We start from the raw sequence: 27947 nt of genomic DNA, 5'->3' as shown, positions 1-27947 counted from the left end.
GACTTGGGTGGGAGACAGATGGACTGGGACTTACTGGGTCCCCCCAGCTAGAATGCTGGGACAAATGTTTTGCTCATAGTTTTTTGCTGGCCTTTTCTGCTAAATAAATGAAGAGTGGACCCTCCTAAAGCCTGCCTGGACTTGTACTCCAGATGTGAGGGGAAATATAATGGCAGAGTTCACCCACACCTGACTACAAGGGGGGGTGCGCTGTGGCAGCTTGCACTGGGACAGTATCTACCAAATAAAGCTGCCCATGCCGCACTGCAATGCTCTCTAGGTCTGACTGAATTTGCTCTCAGCAAGGATAGATTTCTGACAGTGATCTAATCTGATGCAGGGCCCAATTACAGGCTAGACGCAATAGGTAAAAGCCCAATTTTCCACAGGAGCAATGCTGAACAAATGGTCAAGAGAGAGGAAATCATTCTCTTGCTATGGGGCACACGGTAACGAACAATTTGTTGGAGCACGGCGGCAGGATCAATTTCACGATATATTTTCTCATTGTAAAAACTGCGCACACTTCCCTGTCAGCCCGAGAACTCACAATGCTATAGATGATAATTATCTTTTTATTACATAGCAAAAACTTCTCCTTCCCCACTCCCAAGAGCAACAGTGCAGAGGAAGGGGCAGGTGAATATGGCATGGACAGAAGGACGGAAATCATCGAGAGGGAGGAGGTTACCCCCACCTTTATAAAAAGAGAGGTATCAAAAGAAGTATAGATTCAGTGTTGGCAGCTGTTTAATTTGGACAGTTTATTAGATATTGTCAGGAAGGCATGGCAGAGAGACAGTAACGCTAACAAGAGACCTGCCATTAATCTTCAGTAACCCAGCAGCTGGGGAGCGCAGGCCTTGAATCAAATTCCCCTGAGAATTATTATTAATCTCCCATCCTCTGTTTATTAATCCCTTGCCCGCCTTCCTAGCTCACCATTTATTAACGTCCTCAACTGTTTGCAGTAAACAGGATGCTGAAAACTCATCTCCAGCTCACCATAATTTACAGGCCACCAGCAAAAGAAAGGAAGGGGGAGGAAGGATGAGGAAGAAGGAGTGAAAGTGTAAGATGAAAGCTGGCTCGGTGACGGCGACGGAACGGAGGAAAGGAAACCGCACACACTGGCTGCTGCTTTGAAACCCTGACGGTATTTCCAGGTATGTTTTCTTAGGCTCTCTGCAGTGCGACCGCCTGCCACCCCAGGATGCTGCCACAGCTGGAGAGATCAGCGTTCTGAAGAACACGCTCTCGGATACTCCCTCGGTTGGATATACGCCCACACAGGGAGTTCCAGCCCGTCCGCCGCACCTCCGGAAACCCTCAGTGCTGTAACGCGTGGTGAGCGGCGACACAGCAGGACCACGGCTCTCATGCCACTGAATAGCACAGCAACATGGAAGTAGCTATATTGGCTCCGACCATTGGCCATTCAGTCCACTAACCTGCCATCATAGCTCTGACCGTGCGGCTATCTAATCTGCTGCCATGCCTGGAGCAGCAACCAGCAACTGATACTACAAACGAAGGCGGACACAACCCCCTAACGCACCACAATAATCATGCCCTTGGTCTATGTGGGCATGGGAGGGTGAGGAAGGGAATTCTTTCTTGCCCAATACAGGCCATCGACATACACCCTATATCATGTACGCTGATCGCTCTTAGCATGAAAAGCTACAGATGTTAGTTCTCTGGCCCCTCTCATACACACAAGCCACATAGTAATGTCGAAGGCGCTTAAACATCACCAGGTAAAAGAAGGCCCACGCGCCTGCATGTCGACATTATGCATTTTTTTCCTTGGGGAAAACTAACTGGACACCAGCCTCTCACGGCTGCACTTTACCTCCCTTTTCATCACCCGTCTATCGGTGGCAAACAGCTCTTGCTTGTCGTGGGACAGAAATTGCTATGCCAAACCTACCAGCTATGAATCTATATTCCTCCGTTCCCAGTTTTAGCATGGCTTACCCATGCCTTGTTCTATGCCAATTACCATGACTCAAGAGCAAACCTCTCGTTTTCCCCCTGGGATGCTGTCACGGTTGATTAAGGACTGAGAATGGACCTACTTTGACAATGTTCCCTTTCAAACGTTCTTACCTGACGGAGCCTCTTCACTAGGATTTAATGATCCTACCTTGGGACAGAAGCGAAGAGCAAACTAAGGGGTGCGTCAGATCATTCGACGAGGGGCCGTTGCTGAAGGTTCAGAACTGTTTCTCAGGCCGAGCTTTGGGTTCCTGCTAAATACCTTCAGTCACTTTAAAAGAATGTGTGATCCTGAAGAATGACCCAACTACCTCAGCAGCATATATAGATTTCTATTTAGGTCCTTCTAATGATTGAGACGCGCTCTTTTCTTTACTGCCGCACACTGAAGATATGTGAGACTTAAGCCAATCTGGATACAACTCGGAGGGTGCTGGGGTGACCACAGCAGCCAGCAACTCAGGTCTCTAGATCCCCACGTAAATCCTAAAATGAGCAGTTTACCAAACATAGGGACCCCATTCCCCTCTCACCTCAAGTCAGGAGGCGCCCTCCAAGCCCAGGATGAGACGTACTTACAGGAACGCTGAAGGGTCTCTGTAGAGGAAGCAGATAAAGATGTTTCCAAATTAGAATCAAGCCCTTGAACTTCATAACTGCCATAAGTAGATCAAGTTGGATACATCGCTTCAGCAAAAAAAACAAATGGGCTAATAAGCCCTCAGACCTTCTCTAATGATCACAGAGCAAGCCCTTTCCCTTACTATAAGTCCTATGTCCGTCTGTCCCTTTTTTTCCCCCACATAAGGGCTTTTCACCCTCTCTCTGGAGAGATTAAATCTGAACTGGTGCTAGAGTAAGATGGGGTTTATTTGAGAGAGAAGCTATTTGTTTTAAATCGATTTAGAGATGGTGAAAGGCAGTGGCTTGGTTAACAAAGTCCTCTCTAACTCCCAAACAGACGGCCTTTTGCCCACAACCCTTAACATGCGTCCTCTCCCTGAGCTGGAGGGGACTCCCTTCAGGTGGGGAGGCAGTGGGGGAAGAGAACAAGACAAAAAAGCTGTTGTTTCTCCATCTAGCCCTTAGCTTCCCTTCTAGAACCATCAGCTACTACCACGTGTGGTGGTACGTTTGCCACAGGGACACCAACAAGAACTAAAATTGAGATCTAACTCGTTTCACACAGGTCACTGAACAGCCACCAGCCATGACAGACGAAGTTACCACAAATATGAACTGTTTTTTCATCCAGTGGTCTTAGATGCTGGTAGCCTGTTGACCACCCTCCACACCCAGCTAGCCTCTGTGCTTTCCGTGTTTTTCGGGCTGCCCTGTTGAGAACTTTACTTGTTATCTTCTTCTCCAGAACAACTTGATACCGGTGAAAGGTTTTGCATAAATGCAACAACAGCGCTTCATTTCTCCAAGCCATCTCTCGCCAATACATTTGCTGACGTGCAAGGATAAGTGGATATCCAGAGACCAACATCATGCAGCAAAAGGGTGACTGGGATCTAACACGGTACCAGTAGGACATGACCCCATTTAACATGGATTGATGCAGGCCTCCAGGGCCTTTCACGTCTCAAGATCTGGGTTCAAATTCTCTACAAAGTCAGAAGTAGAGATGCCTTTACTGGAGTTTCTCCTCACAACCCTTGAGCCAGAAATGAAGATGACTAAGACAAGATGCCCACAAAGTTCTTAAGCCAGTATCTGCTCACAGTCCATAGAACCACTAGACAATTGGCATATATGTCTTTGCTCAGAAGAGCCCCCAGATTGGAACGGCACAGGGGGCCACCCAGAATGAGGTTCACCATGAGCAAGGGAGGAAAGGGTGTGAAAACAACTAAAACAGCAGTTGGTTGCATCAGGTCGGGACTGAAGAACATAATGCATGGAGGCAGCTTGCTCAGGATTTATCTCATGAGCAAAAAATGTACATTCACATTTTAAAGACACTATAAACCCAGATTAAGTAACAGCAGAGAAGCAGATAAACATAACAACTGCAGAGGAGGCAGCATGTGCTCACAGGTTGGTTGTTTTTTTGTTTTTATTGGGGAAATGAATGCAGAGGACTTTTCTGTGCCTGTTACATTGTCTGCTCACCATTTGATGTAGCATGCAGACTGGAGACTTCAAAGGCTCATTCTTGCTTACATATCGAGACTGCTCTAAGCTAATGCCCCGAATGCGACCAAAAACCAACGCATGATGAATCATTCATACCGCACACAGCAGGGCTAGTAAGCACCAGGCCTCGTCTCATGTGTGCTGTACTGTACGCATCTGTTTTTGGAGAAAGGAAATTCAAGTCCTCACAGGTTTACAAGCTTACTGCTCTGTGTCAGTAGCGTTGCGTCTTCTCGGCTGGAAAGTGAAAGTAAAGTGAAAACTTCAGAGCTACAATTTAAGCATGAATAGCCAACGGAGTTAAGCAAAAATCCACTGGCACGGGCAGCAAATTATACAAATGCACATGTCCATTTCCCCAGCCTGTCTTTGGAAAGTTTTGGAGGATAAACTGCATTGTCATTATTAGTCCTAATCAAAGGAGTCTTTTAGAGGGGTTTGAAAAAAGGAGAGAGAGTCGCCCAAATCAAAAGCCCAGATCCTAAAACTTCGGAGAGCGTGGATCTAGTGCTGAACTTCATTGCTGGCCTCATCTCTGCACTGGACCAAATCAAAACAACCCTGAACGCGGCAGAAGTTTAGAACTGCATCTGGATGCACTGGCCTGAGACTAAACTGGAGTCAACTGATGTCGCTCTACTGAAGTTGATGAAGTTGGTCTAAATCAGCCTAACTGAGGATCTGGATTATCAACTGGACTATTGGGGGGAGGGATAGCTCAGTGGTTTGAGCATTGGCCTGCTAAACCCAGGGTGGTGAGTTCAATCCTTGAGGGGGCCACTTGGGGATCTGGGGCAAAATCAGTACTTGGTCCTGCTAGTGAAGGCAGGGGGCTGGACTTGATGACCTTTCAAGGTCCCTTCCAGTTCTAGGAGATGAGATATCTCCAAAATTTTCAACTCAGCCCACCCCCTCCCCCCAGCTAAATATCTTCTACCGAAGACCAGCATCTTTGCCATCTTAGTTTGGATAATTTATTTAAATCATGCTTGAAGATTCACCAACATCTTTGGGCTGTGTTTGTATTTAAAAATAAAAGCCCAATAGCTTTGAACACATGTTAATATTTCACCAGATTTGTGTGGACGTGCAGTTGTGCTTCCAGCTTTACATCTGTGAACTGGCTGAAGGGAGAGCCCTGCAACGTGGTGCGGGCGGCAAAGAGAACACAAAACATAAAACCGAGTTGTGAGTGCCTGCTGGGCAAGAAGATAATAGTTGTTCTTTTCAGAGGCCTGAGGTATTATTCACCAAGGATTGTTTTGGGTTGGGAATGGACAAAGGCTGCAGAAAAAGGGACCGGGGGAGGAGAAAGGCACTCCGATACTATGGTAAAGAGATTGGTTTAAAACCCAAGTCAGACAAAACAGATGGGAAAAGGAAGCCAAATTCGGATTAGTTTAAACATTTTATATAGGATCTTCAAAAACTTTACAGATTATGAGTAAAGAGGCCTTCACCCATTGGCAAAATGCAACCACTTGTAGAGTAGACTGATATACTTGTTTAACAGCACACAGCAACAATACAAAACAATTTTAAAGACAGGGAAAATGAAGAACTCTGTACCCAAATGATGCTGCAGGGGAAAATGAGACAGGCCAGAATTTAATTCGTCAAACTGTTATTGGGCCAGTAGGCCAAGATTTTAAACACTTACTCTTGCACAAATATGGAAAGAACGGAAATGACAGGGTGTGGATATTGAACAATGGATTAGGATCATAAGACCACGGGTTTTAGACATCAAAAAGTCATTTTAGATTAGCTGACTTCATCCCCATGCAAATGCAAGACAGCATCTCGAGAGAGATGATATTAACGTGATGCTATGCTATGGTTTTAGGCCAAGGAGAAATGGCACAGTTAGAAGAGAGCAGGGAAACCTCTCGGGCAAAGCTGAATACATAGAAAGTTAATAAGAGATGTAGTCTTGAGACAAGTAAACTGAAAAAAATATACATTCCATCCTCTCCTCCTCTTATACCTCATTAAATGGCTATATATACTTACTTCCCCCGGCCCCTAGTATTTTCTTGTCCATTTTTCTCAATAACCACTGGATACAATTTAAATATCAGTCTATCGCCATACTTTTCCGATCCCCATCGCCATATCATCTCCGCAGCTTCACAAACATTAATAAGCTCATGATGACCATACCATTGTGAAGCAGGGAGGTACTATTAACCTCATTTTACCAATCCCTATCTGGGAAACAGAGAGGTTAAGTGACTTGTCCAAGGTCACGCAGGGAGTCTGTAGCGGAGCTAGCAACTGAGCCCAGGTCTAGAGTTCCAGGCCTCATGCTCATCCTTCATCCCCAAAGGAAGACATTTGATCACCAAGAGGACTGTCACCTTTCTAACCAGCCTGCTCCTCATGACCAAGGTGAAATATTCTAGGCATGTTACACTGAAAAACACGCATTACATCAGACCATTCAAAGGTGCACATCTAGGCCCCGCCTCCTCACATGAAGCCGCTCCCACAGTATCCTGGGGCTGACACACCAGAAAATTAAAATGGGCCAACCAGCTCACATTGCAACGGAAGCGCTCCTTGACATGCGTGTGCACGTTGTGAGAGAAAGCCTTGGAAAAGGACAACTATGGGCAGCACAAATTCCCCTTTACGTCAGTGAGCATTCTGATTTCAGTCAATAAAATAGTGGGGGGGGGTAAGTATTTGAGCCATTTTTCTGTCTGATTTTAATTTCCTTGCATATCAGCATTTGCCAGGAGTATCGTCAACACAAGGGATCATTTGACACCCTCGCTGATTGCATGCAAATTAATTGGATTCTTTGGGTTTGGATTTATTTTGCTTGCAAGTCTTTTTGCCTTGAATGAAGAGGCTTTACCAGGAAATATTTTAACGAAGGAGGGGGTATTTTCAGATCCCGATGTTGGATGCATTGCAGACCACTGCACACAGATCTTTGTTGCACAGCAATCCATCTGCTGTATTGGGGGCAAGATCAGTATCCTGCTAGCAGCTAAGTTCCATTTGCCTCCCTTTGTGTTCTGTGGAACTCCAAGTCCCATTGGTCTGTGCAGACCAGAGCTTTGTATTGAGGCACACACTCACAAGCCCAGAAAAGCCCGTTCTCTTTGCTATGCACACAATGGAGAAAGCCTCAAATGTTTTGCTCGACGTACAGTAACTCCTCGCTTAACATTGTAGTTATGTTCCTGAAAAATGCGACTTTAAGCGAAACGATGTTAAGCGAATCCAATTTCCACATAAGAATTCATGTAAATGGGGGAGAGGAGTGGGGTTAGGTTTCAGGGAATTTTTTTTCGCCAGACTCTCTCTCTCTCTCTCTATATATATATACACACACACACACACACACACACACAGAGTATAAGTTTTAAACAAACAATTGAATACTGTACACAGCAATGATGATTGTGAAGCTTGGTTGAGGTGGTGGAGTCAGAGGGTGAAACAGGGTGGGATATTTCCCAGGGAATGCCTTACTGCTAAATGATGAACTAGCACTTGGCTGAGCCCTCAAGGGTTAATACGTTGTTAATATAGCCTCACACTCTACAAGGCAGCAAAAATGGAGAGAGGGGAGACAGCATGGCAGAGAGAGACAGACACACACAGGGTGTGTGTGAGAGAGATGCGCATTGCCCCTTTAAGTACGCTGACCCCACTCTAAGTACATTGCCTTTTAAAGTAGATCAGCAAGTTGAGACAGCAGCTGCTGCCAGCAAGCTCCCTCCATCCTGAGCCCTGTCATGTCCCCCCCCCCACCCTGCTCTATGGAGATGGGGTAAGCGGGGTGCAGGAGGGAGGGGGACACCCTGACATCAGCACCCCTCTTCTCCCCCCCCCGCCCCCGCACAGCAAGCTGGAGGCTCCCAGTAGCAGCTCCAAGGCAGAGGGCAGGAGCAGCACATGGCAGTGGGGGGAGCGACAGCTGAACTGCCGGCAATTGCTAGCCTGCTGGGCGGCTGCTGTACAGGGAACTTTGGGGAGTGAGGAGCTGATAGGGGGGCTGCCAGTGCACCCTGGTTCCAAAGCCCCACCACTAGCTCCAACGGGCTGCTCTTCCTGCAAACGGCGGACAAACGACATTATAAGGGAGCATTGCACAACTTTAAACAAGCATGTTCTCTAATTGATCAGCAACGTTAACCGGGACGACTTTAAGTGAAGAGGTACTGTATTAATTCCAGCTGGGTTCAAAACAGAGGAGTGGGTGAATTCAGTGTCGATCGGCTGGAAAGGGGATAAGAGGAATCATCATCATTATTACAGGGGGGACAATTATTGTCATGCTTCTCCAAGTGATTAACCACCTACCACTGTTGCTGGCTAACAGAGTTGCCCCTGGAGCTAAAACTCTAAGAGATCTTCGCTATAATGCTGAAGATGCTAGGCTGAAGCCCGGCTCGCCTACATGCATGTTTCGTCTTGAGTACATCTATGCTTTGGTCACACCTCACAAGGCTATGGTCATCGTAACTCAAAACTCTACCCAATCCTTAGCACAGTTTCTCTAAAAATCTGAGTATGGCAATGTGGCCTAGGGACAGAATTCACGCCCTGAACTAAGCTGCAGTCAACACAAGGGAGCAAAGCGCTATGCAGTTCTGCTTTGTGTGGGAGGAGAAACTGACCTAAAGAGACATATTGCAACAAATACTCACCCATGTCCAGTCCTGCCTCAGATCCCACCACAGATATTACGGTGATGGAGGCCGTACAGGTTATCGGTTTGTATCACAGCAGTGCCCAGAGGCCCCGAGTGAGATTGGTCTGTACAGACTCCCTAAGCTCTCCTGCTACGTGGATAGTTAAGACAGACAGGGGAAACTGAGGCAGAGGGAGGGGGAAGTGATTTGGCCAAGGTCACCCAGTAGGTCGGTAGCAGAGCTGGGAACAGACCCCAGATCTCCTGACTCACTGTCCTATGCCCTAGCACTGCAGCACGCGGCCTCTCCACCATGATTGCTAGCTCAATGCCAGCATGCGGACGAGGCGGGCCTCATCCCTCTTTCTACTGAATCTGAGGAGTCCCTTTACAGCAGGATTTTGCCAGGGAGTCCAGCAAGAGCACAGCCCCCAGAGCACTTGGACCTACAAGCCACGTCTTCAATTCTCAAGCTACAAAGCTACGACTTAGCAAAAGTGCAATTGAACTCCATGTACTTGTTACATTTCTAAATATACTCCCGGTTGTCAAGACAACAAAGAGACTGATGGATCTCTAAAGCGTTCTGTATCTATTTAATTGTCAGCATTTCAAACTGACTTGGAAGAAAAATGCTGCGTGATAAGTCTAATCACCATGGTTACCGCTGGCTAAGCCCGTAATAAAAAAATATTTTAGTGAAGCGCGTGTTGCCACATGAGGAGCAGATGGGAGACGATCTTGTTACTGTGACAACCCCTGCTGCAAAACTAAACTTGAGGAAAAACGCGAGAGACTCTTTTTGGGATCTCAGACACAACAGGCATCGGGGGCTAAATCTTCTCAGACGTTCGATGCCAGGGAATCAAGCTTTGGCTCTATCCTCACCCAGCATGTGCTCCCAATCTGGTGGCCAAAAGCATCATTCTACAATGGCAAAAACCATCATGTGGGTGTCCATGGAAGTGATGGATAAAATGATCTCAGAATCATAGGACTGTAAGGGACCTTGAGAGGTCATCTAGTCCTGTGGTTCTCAACCAGGGTTACACGTACCCCTGGGGGTACACAGAGGTCTTCCAGGGGGTACATCAACTCATCTAGAGATTGGCCTAGTTTTACAACAGGCCCCATAAAAACCACTAGCAAAGTCAGTACAAACTAAAATGTCATGCAATGACTTGTTTCTACTGCTCTATATACTATACACTGAAATGTAAGTACAATATTTGTATTCCAATTGATTTATAATTATATGGCAAAAATGAGAAAGCAAGCAATTTTTCAGTAACAGTGTGCTGTGACACTTTTGTGGTTTTATGCCTGATTTTGTAAGCAAGTAGTTTTTACGTGAGGTGAAACTTCAAACCATAGAAGATTAGGGTTGGAAGAGACTTCAGCAGGTCATCTAGTCCAACCCCTGTCCAACACCATCTAAATCATCCCAGCCAGGGCTTTGTCAAGCCGGGCCTTAAAAACCTCTAAGGATGGAGATTCCACCACCTCCCTAGGTAACCCATTCCAGTGCTTCATCACCCTCCTAGTGAAAAAGTGTTTCCTAATATCCAACCTAAACCTCCCCCACTGCAACTTGAGACCATTACTCTTTGTTCTGTCATCTGCCACCACTGAGAACAGTCTAGATCCATCCTCTTTGGAACCCCCCTTCAGGGAGTTGAAGGCTGTTATCAAATCCCCCCCTCACTCTTCTCTTCTGCAGACTAAAGAAGCCCAGTTCCCTCAGCCGCTCCCCATAAGTCATGTGATCCAGCCCCCCATCATTTTCGTTGCCCTCTGCTGGACTCTCTCCAATTTGTCCACATCCTTTCTGTAGTGGGGGGCCCAAAACTGGATGCAATACTCCAGATGTGGTCTCACCAGTGCTGAATAGAAGGGAATAATCACTTCCCTCAATCAGCTGGCAATGCTCCTACTAATACAGCCCAATATGCCGTTGGCCTTCTTGGCAACAAGGGCACACTGCTGACTCATATCCAGCTTCTCATCCACTGTAATCCCCAGGTCCTTTTCTGCAGAACTGCTGTTTAGCCAGTCGGTCCCTAGTCTGTAGCAGTGCATGGGATTCGTCTGTCCTAAGTGCAGGACTCTGCACTTGTCCTTGTTGAAGCTCATCAGGTTTCTTTTGGGCCCAATCCTCCAATTTGTCTAGGTCACTCTGGACCCTATCCTTACCCTCCAGCATACAGATGCTCCCCGGGTTACGCAAACCCGATTTATGCAAATCTGGATTTACAGGAAAAGTTCCATAAGCTCTGTAGGCTTTGGGGGGGGGGGGGGGGGGGGGGGCGTAATTGTGGGGTATAAGTTCCCGACTTATGCAAAATGTGATGTATGCAAGGCGTTCTAGAAAGGAACACTTGCGTAAGTTGGGGAGTGTCTGTATCTACCTCACGGCGCAGCTTACTGTCATCTGTGAACTTGCTGAGGGTGCAATCCATCCCATCATCCAGATCATTCATAAAGATGTTGAACAAAACTTGAGTGGGGGTGGGTTTCCTAATGTCCAACCTAAACTGCTCTTGCTGCAATTTAAGCCCATTGCTTCTTGTCCTATCCTCAGAGGTTAAGGAGAACAATTTTTCTCCTTGTTGTAACAACCTTTTATATACTTGAAAACTGTTAAAAGAACAGGAGTACTTGTGGCACCTTAGAGACTAACAAATTTATTAAAGCATAAGCTTTAGTGGGCTACAGCCACTAACTAATAAATGTGTTAGTCTCTAAGGTGCCACAAGTACTCCTGTTCTTTTTGCGGATACAGACTAACACAGCTGCTACTCTGAAACTTGAAAACTGTTGTCATTCCCCAAGCTTCCCCGCAGTCCTCTCTTCTCCAGACTAAACAAACCCAATTTTTTCAGTCTTCTCTCCTAGGTCATGTTTTCCAGCCTAGGACATGGGAGAACAGGGTTCAATTCCTAACTCCGCCCAGATTCCCTGTGATGGACAAATCACTCAGGGTATGTCTACCCTGCAAAAAAAAAAGCCCCACCTCCCTTGCCAGGTTTCAGAGCCAGAGCTCAAGCAGGAACATCTACACTGCTCTTTTTAGCCCCACAGCCTGAGGAGGGTCTAAGACTCGCTGCCGTGGGGTTTTGGTTGGTTGGTTGGTTGGTTTTTTGCAGTGTAGACATACCCCCTAGTCTCTGGCCTCAGTCCTCCATCTGTACAATGGGATCATAGCACAGCCCTACCTCACAGGGGTGCTGCCAGGATCAAGACTGTGAGACGCTTACATGCTGCGGTAAAAAGGGCCATTGTAAGTATTTATGACAGCTAGACGCATAGCTGGGAAAGGTCACACATGAAAGAGCCACATACCACAGATATTTGCCAAGTTTTCACAATCACATTCCTTACACACTCACATTCTCCTCTTTGCTTTCTCCCATTTTGCCCTGCGGATCCTGTCTGGGTTTAGGTCTATAACAGACACATTACGGTGCTTTAGCGTGACAGCAAGTATGGTGGCCCAAGTATTGACTAGATATGCACTTTCTACCCTGCTGGGTCGCCCTCCGGTTAGATTTGTAAATGACAGACAGCAAAGAAATCAAGTAGATTAACAAGAGAACCACCTGGCTTCTGTGTCTGCAATTCTAGGTGTTGGTGCGGTTTGCACCCACTTTCAAAGGGGCTCACACAGTCCCGGAGCCAGAATGTTCCACCTGTCCCTGCAGGAAAGTGGTGTCCCTTTCACAGGATCTCAGTGTCATTCAACAGGGCAGGTGGACTCTTAAGGCTGCAGGACTACAGCCAATCAACAAGCTCTCCCCTGCCAACAATTATGCCTGACAGGTAGGGGCATGACTGGAATAAACTCCTGTGGGGAATTCCCAAGGGGGTACACGCCTGAGCACAAGTGAGCCCTGCCGCCCTAAAAGTCTGTGACACCGACTGTACGTGCGAATGCCTTGGAAGCATGGTGCCACCCCAGCCCAGCTACTCTGTACATTGACCCCCTCAGATCACCTGTTCACAAACTGCAGCCACTCCTGTGTCACCAGGCTATGGCTGCGTGGCACGGCTGCTCCAACGTTTAGCCGTGCAGCACTGGGGGCTGCCTCCAGCTTACAAGAGACTGGGGGGGAAAAGGAGGAGCCAGACCTCTAGCCCCATGAATGTCACAGAGCCTGCCCACTCAACAGTTGAACAGGGCCACTTCCCCTTGCCCAGAGAAGAAGATCTGGCAAAGGTCGAAGGCGGGACACACAGCAGCACATGCAGATTCTGCTCTCAACGCACAGAACTCCAGAAACAATTTTGCAGCGATGAAAGTTCAGCTGTGGGTGTTGGGTGGGAGGGGAGGTGTCGGAAGTGCTGCTTTTTTGAGCAATGACTCCAAAAATGCTGACTCCACTGTGCGGTCCCAGCTAGAAGGTTTCAGATTTTATTTCCTTTATATAAAATCTCAGAAAGACCTAAAACTTGACTTCTTTAGCAGTAAGTTTCAGGCCCTTCCCTCCTAGAAATCTCATCCATCCACCTATGATCAATTCTTGTTCATCCTCCTTACCTAACGGAAAGCATCACTGGCTGAGAGAATGCCTGAGTTTCATCTGGACACAGAAGGCAACGGGAGACACTCGATGTTAATCTGATGATTGTCGATGATAATTAGTGATCAGGTTTCCAATTAGTCTGAAACGCCATTGACATTCTTTGAACAAAACCTCCCATTCCCTCCAGCGTCATGCCCCAAACAGCCTTAATCGTTTACGTAGGCAAAATTTCTGTGCACCCAGTGTCAGATGTTGTTGTTATAAATCATAGGACTGGAAGGGACCTTGAGAGGTCATTTAGTCCAGTCCCCTGCACTCAGGGCAGGACTAAGTATTATCTAGACCATCCCTGACAGGTGTTTGTTCAACCTGCTCTTAAAAAATCTCCAGAGATGGTGATTCCACAACCTCCCTAGGCAATTTATTCCAGTGCTTAACCACCCTGACAGTTAGGAAGTTTTTCCTAATGTCCAACCTAAACCGCCCTTGATGCAATTCAAGCCCATTGCTTCTTGTCCTGTCCTCAGAGGTTAAGAAGAAGAATTCTTCTCCCTCCTCCTTGTAACAACCTTTTATGTACTCGAAAACTATTATGTCCTTCCTCTGTCTTCTCTTCTCCAGACTAAGCAAAACAATTTTTTTTTCAATCTTCCCTCGTAGGTCATGTTTTCTAGACCTTTAATCATTTTGGTTTCTCTTCTCTGGACTTTCTCCAATTTGTCCACATCTTTCCTGAAATGTGGCATCCAGAACTGGACACAATACTCCAGTTGAGGCCTAATCGAGTGGAGTAAAGTGAAAGAATTACTTCTTGTGTCTTGCTTACAACACTCCTGCTAATACATCCCAGAATGATGTTCACTTTTTTTACAACAGTGTTACATTGTTGACTCATATTTAGCTTGTCATCCACTGTGACTCCCAGATCCCTTTCCGCAGTACTCCCTCCTAGGGAGTCATTTCCCATTTTGTATGTGTGCAATTGATTGTTCCTTCCTAACTGGAGAACTCTGCATTTGTTCTCATTGAATTTCATCCTATTTACCTCAGACCATTTCTCCAGTTTGTTCAGATCATTTTGAATTTTAATCCTGTCCTCCAGAGCACTTGCAACCCCTCCCAGCTTGGTAACATCCACAAACTTTATAAGTGTATTCTCTATGCCATTATCTAAATCATTGATAAAGATATTGAACAGAACCGGACCCAGAACTGATTCCTGTGGGACCCCACTCGTTATGTTCTTCCAGCATGACTGTGAACCACTGATAACTACTCTCTGGGAACGGTTTTCCAACCACTTCCAGTTTTGCATCCACTGTATAGTAGCTCTAACTGGGTTGCATTTCCCATGTCATAAGACATGGGTCTTGAATAGCACCCACAATGGAGCAACGCCAAAAAAAAAAAAAATCCCTCTTAATGAGAGATGGTTGGAGAACATTCGCTGAAAAAAAATCTATAATCTCCCCCACTGTTTTTGAAGCAAAATTTCAAAGTTTGCAAAACTGTCATCAAAACTTGGATTTTTTTTTTTCCCAACCGGCCCTTTTGTCAATATAAGCAAGTTATCCGACCCCAGCGCTGCAGAGGAGCTGTTTGGCAGCATAGAATGACTCCACATTTCCCAACATAGTCACTTCACTGCCAGGAGCTAACTTACTGCTTCCTAAAGCACTCTGGCCATGGGACAGCGAACACGCCAGCAAGGCTAGCACCGAAGGGGTATTGGATGGATTTGTGAGAGATGCAACTGTCAAGCTGTCCTGCAGTGGGTCAAGAGCATGAGTACTAACCTCAGGGCAGACCATTAAGAGAGAAGGCACAAATCCCAAATTGGCTGAGCTCTATACTTAGATTTCACCCACCCAAGTGTCAAGTGTAAAGTCTTTGGGCCTAACACCACGGAGTCACAGACCGTCCCCTTGGGTACTCCAGTCTAGGCAAGCTTGCCTTTGTGATGGATGGTCCCTTACACCAAAAATCACATCAATATTCAGTAGGGGTGTAAAGTATTAACCAGTTAACCAATAAGCATCAGTCTTGTCGGTAAGGTATTCAGGTTAATGTTTAAACTCTGCTGCGGGACTCCACTGCCATTCCCCCCGCCCCAGGCCCGTGGTCCTGGCAGCCGTCCCCCCCTGCGCCCAAGGTCCCAGCAGCCGTCCCCCCTCCCCCCAACACCCGGGGTCCCGGCAGCCGTCCTCACCCACGCCCGGGGTCCCAGCAGCCGTCACACAGGGTGGCAGTTGGGACCCCGGGCACGCAGGGCAGCAGTGGAGTCTAACAGTTAAACATTTAACCAGTAAAATTGTAATGGTTTAAACGTTTATTTTTTTTAAACGCTATTTACATCCCTAATATTCAGGTTACTCCCAGTCCCAAAGGGGACCAATCACTTACCCCACCTTAGATCTCACACCAAAGACAACGCTTGGAGCCAATCCGATAAGAAACTATTTAAAGATGTATTAACCAGGGAAAGGAAGGAAGAGTTTTTTTAGAAGGTTACAGCAGGTAAACATACACGCACAAATCAGTTACAGTCTTAACTTTCAAAAGATACTAGTAGTTTATATAATACGCAAGGGATTTTTATTCCCTTTCCCCCCCCCCTCTGAGCTGCCAGCTCAGCTGATGGGACGTATTCATTTGTACGTCTCCTCTTGGGGGGAGGGGCGGAAGGGGGCATAGGTGCTGGAACTGGGGGTGCCGCAGCACCCCCTGACTTGAAGTGGATTCCATTATGTACAGGGTTTACAGTTTGGTTCAACGGCTCTCAGCGCCCCCTGCCGTACAAATTGTCCCAGCACCTCCGGGAGAGGGAGCAATCAGCAAAGTCCTTTGTCCTCTTTGATGTTCCACAACAGTTCCTCTGGTGTTGACGGGCCTTCTCTGTGGGGCAGGAGATAACACCTTCTGTTGTAGGCCCGCATTTCACACGAATTAATGTCTGGTGATTTCTACAGCTACTGAGGCTTAGGCTTGTCTACACCGGCACTTTACAGCGCTGAAACTTTCTCGCTCGGGGTGTGAAAAAACAATCCCCTGAGCGCTGCAAGTTGCAGTGCTGGTAGCGAGTCCCCTCGTGGAGGTGGTTTTTCTATAGCACTGCTGCGGCCAGTGCTTTAACGTTGCTAGGGAAGACGTGCCCTTCCAGTGCAAATTAATATTAACCACCTTACAACATGGGATACACATATTGTAAGTGAGATTAACACATGCAGCAATTTACAAGCATTCAATAAAATCTAAACACCAAGCACATTTTTAGAACTCTAATACCCATTTCAACAGTGCTAACACACGGGTGAGCCAGCCTGATTCCAACCATGTATCTGTCAGTGTTCAGTTGAGACAGGGGGGCCTTGACATGAGCTGGCACCTGGTTTGCCAGCATCACAGTAACCTCAGACATCAAAGCACCTGGGCGAAAAGTAAATATTCAAGTCTCATTTTCAAAAGTGACTTGGGCATAAGAACATAAGAACATAAGAACGGCTGCACTGGGTCAGACTAAAGGTGCATCTAGTCCAGTATCCTGTCTACCGACAGTGGCCAGTGCCAGGTGTTTAGGTTTCTAAACATCAATGAAAGCCAATGAGACTTAGGCTCCCAAGTCAGGTATTGCAAAACCTAGATACCTTTAAGGAGCAACATGTAAAAATCTGGACCTACATCTCTTTTGAAAATGTGACTTTGGCTTCTTTGAACATTTTACCCTCTAGCCTTAACTGAAGTTGAGATTTCAAAAACTAGGAGCCTAACATTAGGCTCCAAAATCCATATTTACGGACCTGATTAACTTTTAATAATGAAGAACACTTCACAGTTCCCATTGACTTCAGTGAGAGGAGATGCTGCTCAGCACTTCTGAAAATCACACAGGTGCCAAAATATGGATTAGCTGCCAGCTTTGAAAATCTTGGCGTAAGCCAATAAGCTCTCCCAGCTATGGGTTTGGGACAACTACAGATTCTGTTCTAACAAAGCACATGTCCTCTTGAGATAATTCACCAGGATGATTCCTCTCCCTTGACACCAATGGATTCATTTGATTGAGATCAAAGGATGCTTTGCACATTTTTATTTGATATTTCTGGAGTCGGAACGGTTAATTTTGCTAAGCATGCAGCACTGCTGTGACTTCACCGGAGACTACCATAAAACCGTCAAGTTACATTACTTAGGGCTTTGTTTTCAAACAGGTATTTGGTAACTGTTTTCCCTACCCCTCTTCCCAACATCGGCATTTGAAGCACGGCCCCAAAAACAGACAGATAATTATTATCTTCGCTCAATAAATCAAAGAGGTTTTTAGGGCATAAAAGTGTCCAGCAACGCATTCCCGAGCTCTCTCGGCAACAGAACGTATCTTCAGCAGATGTGCCAACATTCTTTTCCACACTACTGTGGATTGTGGCAGGCGGTTACAACTCTGCAAGCTAGTTCCTTCAACTCCCTTTGCACGTGGCTTAAGTCACAACAGAACTTGGGTTACTTTTGCACCTCTGAGACCAGAGGTCACATCAAGGCAGGTTCCACTGCTGATTACAGTGCATGTCACTGAAGCAGAGGAGGCACCAATGGTCACCGGTAACTGACAGAGTGACTCATCATGAAGGTAGGAAGCAGGAACCAGGGTTAACAGTCATAAAAGCATAACACATCAGCAACCACCTACGTACTAGCGATGGGGAACCACTCGACTACAGGAACATGGTTCTAGTCCAATGTAAAAGGTCTGCACTATAAGCTAAAAGGAAACCTGCAAAGATTCTGTTCATAACAATTAACACACGGATGGTACCTCAAGGGAATGCCGTCTTTAAATAAACGGTCCCAAATCATGGCAGTCAGAGGCCGGCTCTGGCAGAATTCCTCGAGGCTATGCAGAGGTCAGAGCCTACTGCCAGGTAGCACAAGTGGTTAAGTTGTTCAGGTGCAGTCCCTGTTCTACAGGCCGTAATGTAAAACAAACATACAGCAGAAAACCCTAACGATGTCTGTAAAATCCCTCATAACAACACCCATAGCACACAAGCCTGATTACTAGAGCCAAGCAAAAGCCTCGTCGCTCATGTTCCAGTCAGGACCTGTTCTCCACATAAGCAAAGTACGAGGGAGGGCTGTGATGAAAACAGGACTGGAAACCCAGGACTCTTGAGTTCTAATCAAAGAGGTCTGTGATGGAGAAGGCCCATTAGAGCATTTGCATCACCTCCCTGCCAAAGTAGGGCTGCTTGCCCTATTTAGAATTAGAAACCTCAAGCAATGACACTGATTTCCACTAGGGTCCCTTCACGGCGGGTTCCCAGTTTGTAAAACAGGGATCACAAACGCTTGCCTTCCTACCTCAAAGCGGTGCTGCCAGCATTGCTTACTTATCATTCATGAAGCGCACTCAGGATTAAAAGTATTATATGCTGGAGGAGCTACATATATTTGCACATTTGCATGGAGTAGGCCAAGACAGACTACGACGGAACAGTATTTGCAGCCTGCAGCCATTATCCAACAAAATGCCCTCTCACCGCACGCGGTCTGCCAACTCACCTTTATCCTATCTCACCTAAATGCGTGTAGGTGGAAGCATTGTTCATTTCATCTGACAGGAGTTAGGTTAGCTGGACTGTTCAGTAAGCATGAAGACAAACATTTAGATATTAGCTCATGTTTGGGACCTTTTAGAGACCATCACAGGGCAATTCGATTTCTTTCCATTTAAGACTAATTTCTGTCTCATCAAAAGTACTAACTGGGGGTGGGTCTTTTCTCCAGGCTTTCAGTTTCCTGATGAGTCATAGCAGATCCACTATGATAAATTCATGCTTCAGTCAGACTGTTTCTTATCAAGGTATATTCAGTACATTACTAAGATGTTGAGTGTGCTATTTAAAGGGCTAATTTCAGACATCGTAAGTAGCATGCCTTATCAGAACATGTGCTCCGTCCTGAACTAGACAGATGTATCTAGCATCCCCTATCACAGGGTCCAAACCCAAAAACCTGCAGATAAATGAATACTGCAAGGACAAAGAGACATATGTGATTGGTCCAGTGCACAGCTCTCCTGCAAGCAGCCTTCTCTCCCATTTTGCTGTACCTTTCCCTTCAGCATCAGAATTGTGTGTGTGACAATGGCATTTGGTAAAGAAAAAAAAAATATTTGCAGGCTATACAGGTTGCAACAAATCTACAGTGCTTTGTTTTCCTCTTTCTTGGACCAAGAACCGAGCATTTATTCTTCTGCCTCTGGGGGCTCCTTTACATCCCTGTATGAGAACCGCCCTAAATTCCCACACTCGCACACCACTCACTCACAAGATCCCATGCTATGTCAGGCAGGCAGGAAGCGCACAATCTAATTTCCTGGAGGCAACGCTGGTTATGGGCACTGGCAGCTTCTCTTTGTTCTTTGTCAGTGCTTTGATTTAACACATGGCTAGATCTATACCCTGTTGCATGCATTGATTCTATTACTGCACAAAGCCCTGTCTGAGCACAAGGTGCCATAAAGCATGCAGAAGACAATATGGTCACTGCCACAAGAGGCCTACAATTTACAAGTCCTTACACCTATTGAAGTGAACAGCCCTTTGCCTGAGTTACAGCCCTAAATTAGACAAATACAATTAAGAGAGCAAAGAAAAAAAAGACCAGCTGACTAGAAAGGGCAAACCCCAAAGAGGTCCTATCTGAATTTCTCTGTTTGGTAGATTACCACGAGAAGGTTTCACAGAAGAAATGGGCTGAAAGGATGGGTGTGAATGAGGAGAGATAGAGTACTGGCAACCAAGAGGAAGACAAATTGCACCAAGCATAGGAGGCGGCACGGAACGAGGGACAAAGACAAGCGTGAGGTTGATCACATTATTACAGCAATACCTCATCCCATTCTCCATGTACCAGCTGGATAAAGACAGTGACCTGTACAGAAAATATTCTGTAAGGGAGGAAGGACAGACCAATGGTTAGGGTGCTACAGGAGACTTGGAAGATCAGGGTTCAAAGTCTTACTTCTGCTACAGACTCCCTGAGTGGCCTTATACAAGTCACTTATACTCTCTATGTCTCAGTCCCCCATCTGTAAAACGGGTATAATGGCACTTCCCTACCTAAGAGGGGTATTGTGAGGATAAATATGTTAAAGATCATGAGGTGATCAGCTACTATGGTGATGGAGGCAAGATGGCGATGGATTCTGCAATCCCTGAAATGGAAACTAATGTACTGAAATACCTGCACTTGCTACAATGAACGATCACTCGAAGGCCGGTCACCTACATCCTTCTGTAGACACGCGCATACACTAGTGGGTGTTACTGATGGCACAATAGGAGTCCTATGCCAACAGTAGTGAGGTTTTGTAATCCCAGTTCCAAACTTCTCCCAACAAGCTAAATCAAAGAGTTATGGCAACAACCCATCTCCAAAGTTCGCAAAGCCGCCACTGTATATTTGTAGGTGAGCAAATCTACATTCAGTTATTAAGGCTTCTTACAGCGACTCCACTCTTCTGCTTGAAGATATTTATATACGACTCTAATTACAGCATCAGAAAAGAAGAATTCTTCAGTCACCACAGAGACAGAGTGATTTATATTATTAATATTGTGGTTGAAATGTTCAAAGCAATGCAGGGGAATTGGCCACACAGCTTCCATTAAAATTAATGGATGTTGCGTGGCTAGCTCCTCTGCACTGCTTTGAAATTCTCAACCTCTCTGCTTATATGAATGTATATCCCCACATCTGAGGTTCTCAAAGTGTTTTACAAACATTAAACTAGTTCCACCAAACCCCTGGGGAAGAAGGGAGAAAGGAAAGATGGTTTTCTCTAGTTTCCCCAGATCTTCTCACATGATTAAGTTCAACTTGGAAGACCTAGAGAGAGAAAAACAACTTAAAATCGGTCAAGGATTCCATTTGTACAGCATTAGTACTCCAGGTCACCCCAAACCAGGGGGACTTGATTCTTGCTCCTGCCCCTTTAAGCAGAGCAACAGACAAGGTACCATCTTCAAAAGCAAAATTAAATCCAGTTTTGTAAATCAGTACATGAGACACCACCGTTACCAGTTCCAAAGAGCACACATCCTACAATGCAGGTTACATAGCAACAAGCATCCAAAGTTTCTGTGCCTTTAGTACATTTCCCTTGTAGGTCTCGACACTTATTTTCTTAAGAACAGGCAGCAACTTTAAGATGAGTGGGCCTTTATTTGTTAAAATAACCCCACAGCTGGAATTTTGACATCCACATCTTTCTGTTTTTGAACAAGTTTGGACAGGATCAGCCACCATAACTTCTTAATAATGGCAACAGAAACGTACATGGTATGATAATCTCCGGAGGGTAATAGCCAATTACTCTGAAGAAAATGAAGCATTCTCATTAGAAATTGGTATCTGGTTGCTAAATCTACAGCAAAGGTACTTTTTCACACAATGTACAATTGGCCTACGGGACTCATTGCCACAAGATACAATTGAGGCCAAGAGCGTAGCAGGATTCACAAAAGGAATGGACATTTACACGGGTAATGAGAAACTATATAACTATATTAAGAAGGATTTTAAAAAGCTTTGGAAGGACTACAAAGCCTCATATTTCACAGCAAAAGTTCTTGTGCCTTTCTCTGAAGTGCCCGGTGCTCAACAATGTCAAAGACAGAATAATGGGCTAGATCGGGGTAGGCAAACTATGGCACGCGAGCTGATTTTCAGTCGCACTCACACTGCCTGGGTCCCGGCCACCGGTCCGGGGGGCTCTGCATTTTAATGTCATTTTAAATGAAGCTTCTTAAACATTTAAAAAACCTTATTTACTTTACATACAACAATAGTTTAGTTATATATCATAGACATAGAAAGAGACCTTCTAAAAATGTTAAAATGTAATACTGGCACGCAAAACCTTAAATCAGAGTGAATAAATGAAGACTCGACACACCACTTCTGAAAGGTTGCAGACCCCTGGGCTAGAAGGACGCATTATCTGACCCAGTCTGGCAATACCCTTGTTCCTAAAATGATTGATTTTAGACTTTTCCTACAACATTAAGTGCTTAAAATCTCCTGCCTTTCCCAAAATCCAACCTGAAAGCCTCTAAAGTCAGAAGGGGAATAATAATCTTGTTCAGCTAATGTCTCAATCTCCCTTTTCTCATTAGTGCATAGTGATGGGGAAGTTCTACCACAATAAAACATATTCATTTGAATACAAATCGCTCTTCTGGCGAGCAAACAAAACAGTGTACAAGTGATGTTTTTCTGAGATCTAATGCAAACAGGCATAGCTAAGAGAAGCACTGAAAGTTGAAGCACTGTGAAAAAACGCCAGTGCAGGCAAACAAAGCTTTGCATCCCCGTGGATCGCAAAGTGCTTTACAAACTCTCAGAGGCAAGAATCATTTCACCCTACCACAGAGGAGTAACCGTCTCTGGGTTGCTGCACAGCAGCTGTTTAACAGCACAACAGTTTGGGACAGGAAGCAGGGAAGCACGACAATAAATGGAACCTGCAAGGGAATTTAGGAATCATTAATCTGGGATTTGGCTAGCTCTTTATATTTGAAAATGGAAACTGTGCGCTACTTTGAGTAATACAATTCAGAATGTCATTTCATAGGGCGGGCAAACAGGCAACGAACAATAAATACACAGAGTTGTGTTCTGAGTCATCCATCTACAGAGGATCTACATCTATATCTTTTGTTAGTCACCCAACTCTGACTCTGAAGGTTGGAGAAAGTGCTACACAGGCGAAGGACTGAACAACCCGAATATTTCTGGGATGGGGAAGGCAATCTTTAATCACGCACAGTTCAGTGATTAGAACAGGGAACTGGGAGTCAGGACTCCTGGGTTCTGTTCCTAGTTCAGCCGCTGTCTTGGCATGTAACGTTGGGGAAATCATTTATCCTCTCTGTGGCTCAGCCCATCCATTCATGAAAAGGGAACAGGAATATTTAACCACTAGACACAGTGCTTATGAGAGGCACTTCTGCAAGTGCAAGGTGTTACTCTTTAACGCTATTGAAACGTCCCCCTTTAAAAGGTGCCTCTTTGTGGACTCCTTGGGGGGGCAACAGTTTGATCAAAACAGAGTAGAACTGAAATTAAAGTACTGGTCACAAAACGACTTCAGCCACCCGACTGCGACCTTTTAAACCTATTCTATCAGGATGCTTATAGATAACCGCCAGTTACTAGCAAACTATGCTGCATGCACAGCTAATCTACAGGGAAACATGCCTGCAGTTTTGTTTATTCATGTCCCCTCCCTCTCCCCATCCACTAGCCGAAATTGTCAGCTCTTTGGGGCTAGTGACTGTCTTTTAAATCGATTATTGTCCGACTCCAGGTGATACTGCCATGCCAATAACAAGTGGCAAATCCTTTAAGGAAGGAGCCCTGATTAAATTATCAGCAAATTTCCCATGCTAAACCTTTGCTTCTTCCCCGAATAGAATTCAGAGCCTGTCCACTTGTTTGGAATGTGTTCCTGGTTTCTTTGAAATGGCAAATGAATGTTATCAAGATGTTGACTATTAAGAGATAGATTTATGAGCTGTGAGGAAATGCTGAGGGGAGACAATGAAAGAAAAATCACCCTTCTTTTTTTTTTTTTTTCCCCTTGCGCCGCTGATAAAGCCTCCCTGAAAAACTTATTTCACTTTCTCACCACATCAAATCCTACGGTGCAGCCATTCCGAACACACTGCAGACAGTTTGGGTCTGAGCTCCCTAAAATAAAAGCCAGCCTCCCTCTCCCAGAGTGCCAGCAATGGAGACACAAAGCCGACACGTCCCCAGCATTTGAGAGGCTGGATTTTGTCTGGGCTCATTCGAGGCCTTTGGTGCCTTGGGACTGCATGACAATTCAAGGGAAAATTTCCTTAAAAGGAACATGTGCTGCAATATATTGATTTGGACAACTGCGATCAAGCCATTTCCCTATGGAACTGACCTCCCTTCCACCATATAGGCATGCTCATGCCAGTTGGAGTCTCCCCTCATCCTGGCTCCAATAAAATGAATTAAATCTTTTCAAGGAGCTTCAACAAATCAATAAACAGGAAAGTTACAATTAGCTGAACATGATTTAAAGGTAAAGTGAATTGCTGGGGGAATTCAGCCAAAGATTCCTCACATCAAAGGAATCATTGAGGTGTCATAAGCAAAAGCCACAGCTTTATCAAGAGAAATTTCCCTCCTATTATTATTAGTTACTCTTGGAAGTGACCTTTTCTGCAAATCTCTAGACCATTCTGAAGTGCAAGCGCCATTAAGTAGCAAAAATAGTTCTTAACAGAAGTGAACTGCTTCAAAAACATGTTATTAAAGGTTGTCTCCATCTTTCCTTCTCTTGGGTCTTTAGGACAAGCTGCCCACTCAAAGGAAAAACAACACTTTCACTTCTAGCCGAGAATCCCAAAATCCTTTGCAAACGTTTCAGCTTCACGTCCCTTCAAATCCCAGGGCACTAGTAATTTTACACCCACTTATTTGAAGGAGAAACTGAGGGACAGAGAGGTTCAATAATTTGTCCAAGGCCACGCAGTAAAAGCAGTCGCAGAACCGAGCACTGAACTTAGGAATTCTGACGCTCTGCTGTTCTAAACACTGGATCCCACCTTCTTAATTATGGATGGCAGAGGCTGTAATGTGCTAGGTGCTTTTCACACAGATAAGGCGGAAAAGTGATCACCCCTTGGAGCTCACAAGCGAAGCACTAAGGTGTGTGTTTGTTTAAAAGACGCCTCTACAAACTGGTAAATTAAGGAATGCTCAGTCACCAAGCCCAGATGCTGCACACCTAAAAGTTCTGAAGGAGGTTAAGAATTAAGTGGCTTAGCTGCTAATAAAACATACAATCTTGTATTAAAATCGTAGACCTGGGGCAGGGGAGGAAGGTAAGCAAATACTGCACCTATTTTTAAAAGAAGGTGCTGTCTATGATCCAAGGAATCACAGCTCTGTGATGGGAGCAGGGGTCTGACTAAGCAGAGATGATCCAGGATACTGCCTGGAGACGAGCTCATGGTGGGTGGCAGCTCCCTGGAGGTAACAGTCATTCTGCCTGACCCCAGAGCCTCCTGAGCCCGACTGGGATGATGGGATAAGAGCCCAAGGAGTGGCAGCCATGCCAGATAAACTGGTTGAAATAGCAACTGAGGTACAATTACAAAACACTGAGGTGACCGTGGTAGGACAGGGACTAACCAGCATGGCTTCTGCAAAGGAAAATCATGCCTCACTAATACATTCAGGTTCTTTGAACTTGTCAGGTGTCCACTCATGCTGATCTGATTGTAGGACCAGGGACGCTGCGCTTACAAAAGCTTGGTGGGATGTACAAACACAGGGGGTTGCGTCCACAAATCATGGGATGTTTTCTAGGCCCAAATGAGGAGGCTTCTTGGAAAATTTGGCCCTAAAAAGGTCTAAATGACTGTAAATCTACCAAACGGTAAACACTCAAAAAGTAGGCAAAGGATGTTCATCAGTGACTAGCAATTCTGAAAACATCGTATTTTTGGATGCCCAGCCCAACACACCTTAAAAAGCCTGATTTTCAGAGGGTAGGTGCTCAGGATTTTCTGAACATCAGGCCCTCTTACAAGGTGTCTCCAAGTGGGCATCCTAAAACAGAAACACCAAAACTCACTAGTCATTTGCAAACATGGGCCTTACTCTCCAGTGCTAGAAATGTTCTGAAATAGCTGCTGTAAGATACCGCACCTGCCTTTGAAAAATGCTCACTGGAATTGTAACATGCTCAATATCAGAGGCACAATTCGGTGCATTAGGCAGGCCGTGCTAACCCATCGCTTTAAATAGCCTCTCTTTCTGGCCCATAAAGTTACCAAAGTCCTGGTCCTTTGTGTGTGTGTTCAAGAACATTTGGTATCTAGTCTCACATCAAGAAAAAAAGCAATTATATCAATAATGAAAGAGAAGCTCCCTTTTACTTTCTGTGGTTTGCAGAGAGATTCATGTTTCTATACGATCACGGCTCTTATTTTAGTGATGTGAAAGTGTGTGGTTGCACGATACCCAGTTTCTTCTAATATTTGAGTTTCTGTTGTTATCTACCTACAGTTTACAGTAAAATGTCTGCTTTTCTCACTCTGCCCAATCTCAAAATTAGACCAATTTTCATAACAAGATTCTATTACTTTGCACAGACCCTTAATGAACGCCAAAGTGCTCGCCACTAACTTGGATCCAGTCCAGTGGGTAAATTCACTAATGCAACACACGTTCCCAAAAGATCTGATTCCTGTTAGTGGTTCTGCTAGTGTGTCTTTATATACACGTACATAAAAACCAATGGCAGCACACACTTACTGAGATTGTATGCTTTGGGGGACAGCCTTTTTGTTCTATTTGTACAGCCCCTAGCACAACGATCCATTAATCTTGTTCCATAACTGGGGCTCCTAGAGCTATATAACACAAATACATTTTTTAAACCCTGTTTATGCATCGCTGTTGATCTACCCAGTGTGAACAGATTAAATATTTAAAAAAAAAAAAAAAATTTTTTTGGAAGAGAGAGAGATAAATGTTCCTGCTTCAGAGCAAGATTCAACCTCTTACTAATGGAGGTTAGGAGGAAACTTTCCCTGGGGGTTGGTTATCCCATCACTGCTACAGCAGGGTTTCATGCTCTGACTTCCAAAGCAACCAGCCGCTGTCAGAGGCAGGATGTCTTACTAAACAAATGGGCGTGGCAATTCCTATGCTCCTATTACCAAGCCAAGTGACTCTACCAATCGCGCTTTGACAGATGAACTGCCCTCTCCCTGCTGCTTCAGAGATGCTCTAGTGACAGACACCCTTTAGTCACACGATCTACCCCCAAAGTCCAGGGCTGCTGCTCCTTTTCGGCTCGCAGAGAATTGCGTTGCGCTGAATTCATTTGAGGTTTCATAGATTGGTCGATTCCAAAGCCAGAAGGGACCACTGTGATCATCTGGTCTGGCCTCCTGCATAACGCAGGCCACAGAACTTTCCCCACAGAATTCCTAGAGCAGATCTTTCAGAAATCCCCTGGGATGGGGAAATAAGATGCAGTCTTCTACCACAGCACCCGTTTCATTCCAACAGTGCATCAGAAAAAACAAAATAGGAATATCTGCGTTGGTTATTTTTCAAAAGAAAAAGGGTAGGTCATTCAGCCAGGTCCTCCCGACTGAATTCATGGCTTAAGCAGTGAGCTGGGTTCAAGTCCCCTTCCCCCCATATATACTGGGAATATCAGACCGATTCTCAGCTATCACTTAGGAACAGGAGTCGTTATATCAGCTCAGACCACCGGCCTATCTCAGCGGTGACCAATATGCCTGATGTTTCAGGGAGTGGAAGCATTTAGCCCAATGATTTACATGGAGCGTGAGCACGTGTGTGAAATGTTCCCTCCCAATGCCTGCACACAATTAGCTTAGACCCTGAAGCAAGCAGTCTCATCACCCTTCAGGCCTGACCCTGAGCTGTGCGGAGACCCTGCAATTCCCAAGTACTTTCATGTTCAGCATATCTCTGAATCAGGCTTTTACTCTGCACACAAATGTTCTTCATGGTCAAAAAATTGCCATGCCCCTTTTGGCATTAACTTA

At 45.4% G+C, this 27947-nt stretch overlaps 1 protein-coding gene across 6 annotated transcripts in view; it reads right to left on the bottom strand.

The window, feature by feature from the left end:
- LPP (LIM domain containing preferred translocation partner in lipoma) overlaps nt 1-27947 on the bottom strand; it is a 444446-nt gene that overhangs the window by 298897 nt on the left and 117602 nt on the right. For 5 of the 6 annotated variants that reach the window (XM_034781639.1, XM_034781636.1, XM_034781637.1 and 2 more), the window contains one exon: nt 2535-2598. The exons of the other annotated variant lie outside the window; for it this stretch is intronic. The gene's annotated coding sequence lies outside the window, so the exon portion shown is untranslated. The remainder of the gene's footprint in view (nt 1-2534; nt 2599-27947) is intronic. 6 annotated transcript variants of the gene reach the window in all.

The sequence above is a fragment of the Trachemys scripta genome, chromosome 9 (genome assembly GCF_013100865.1).
Source record: "Trachemys scripta elegans isolate TJP31775 chromosome 9, CAS_Tse_1.0, whole genome shotgun sequence".
NCBI classification, from domain to species: Eukaryota; Metazoa; Chordata; order Testudines; family Emydidae; genus Trachemys; species Trachemys scripta.
This window is presented reverse-complemented; position numbering and strand designations above follow the sequence as displayed.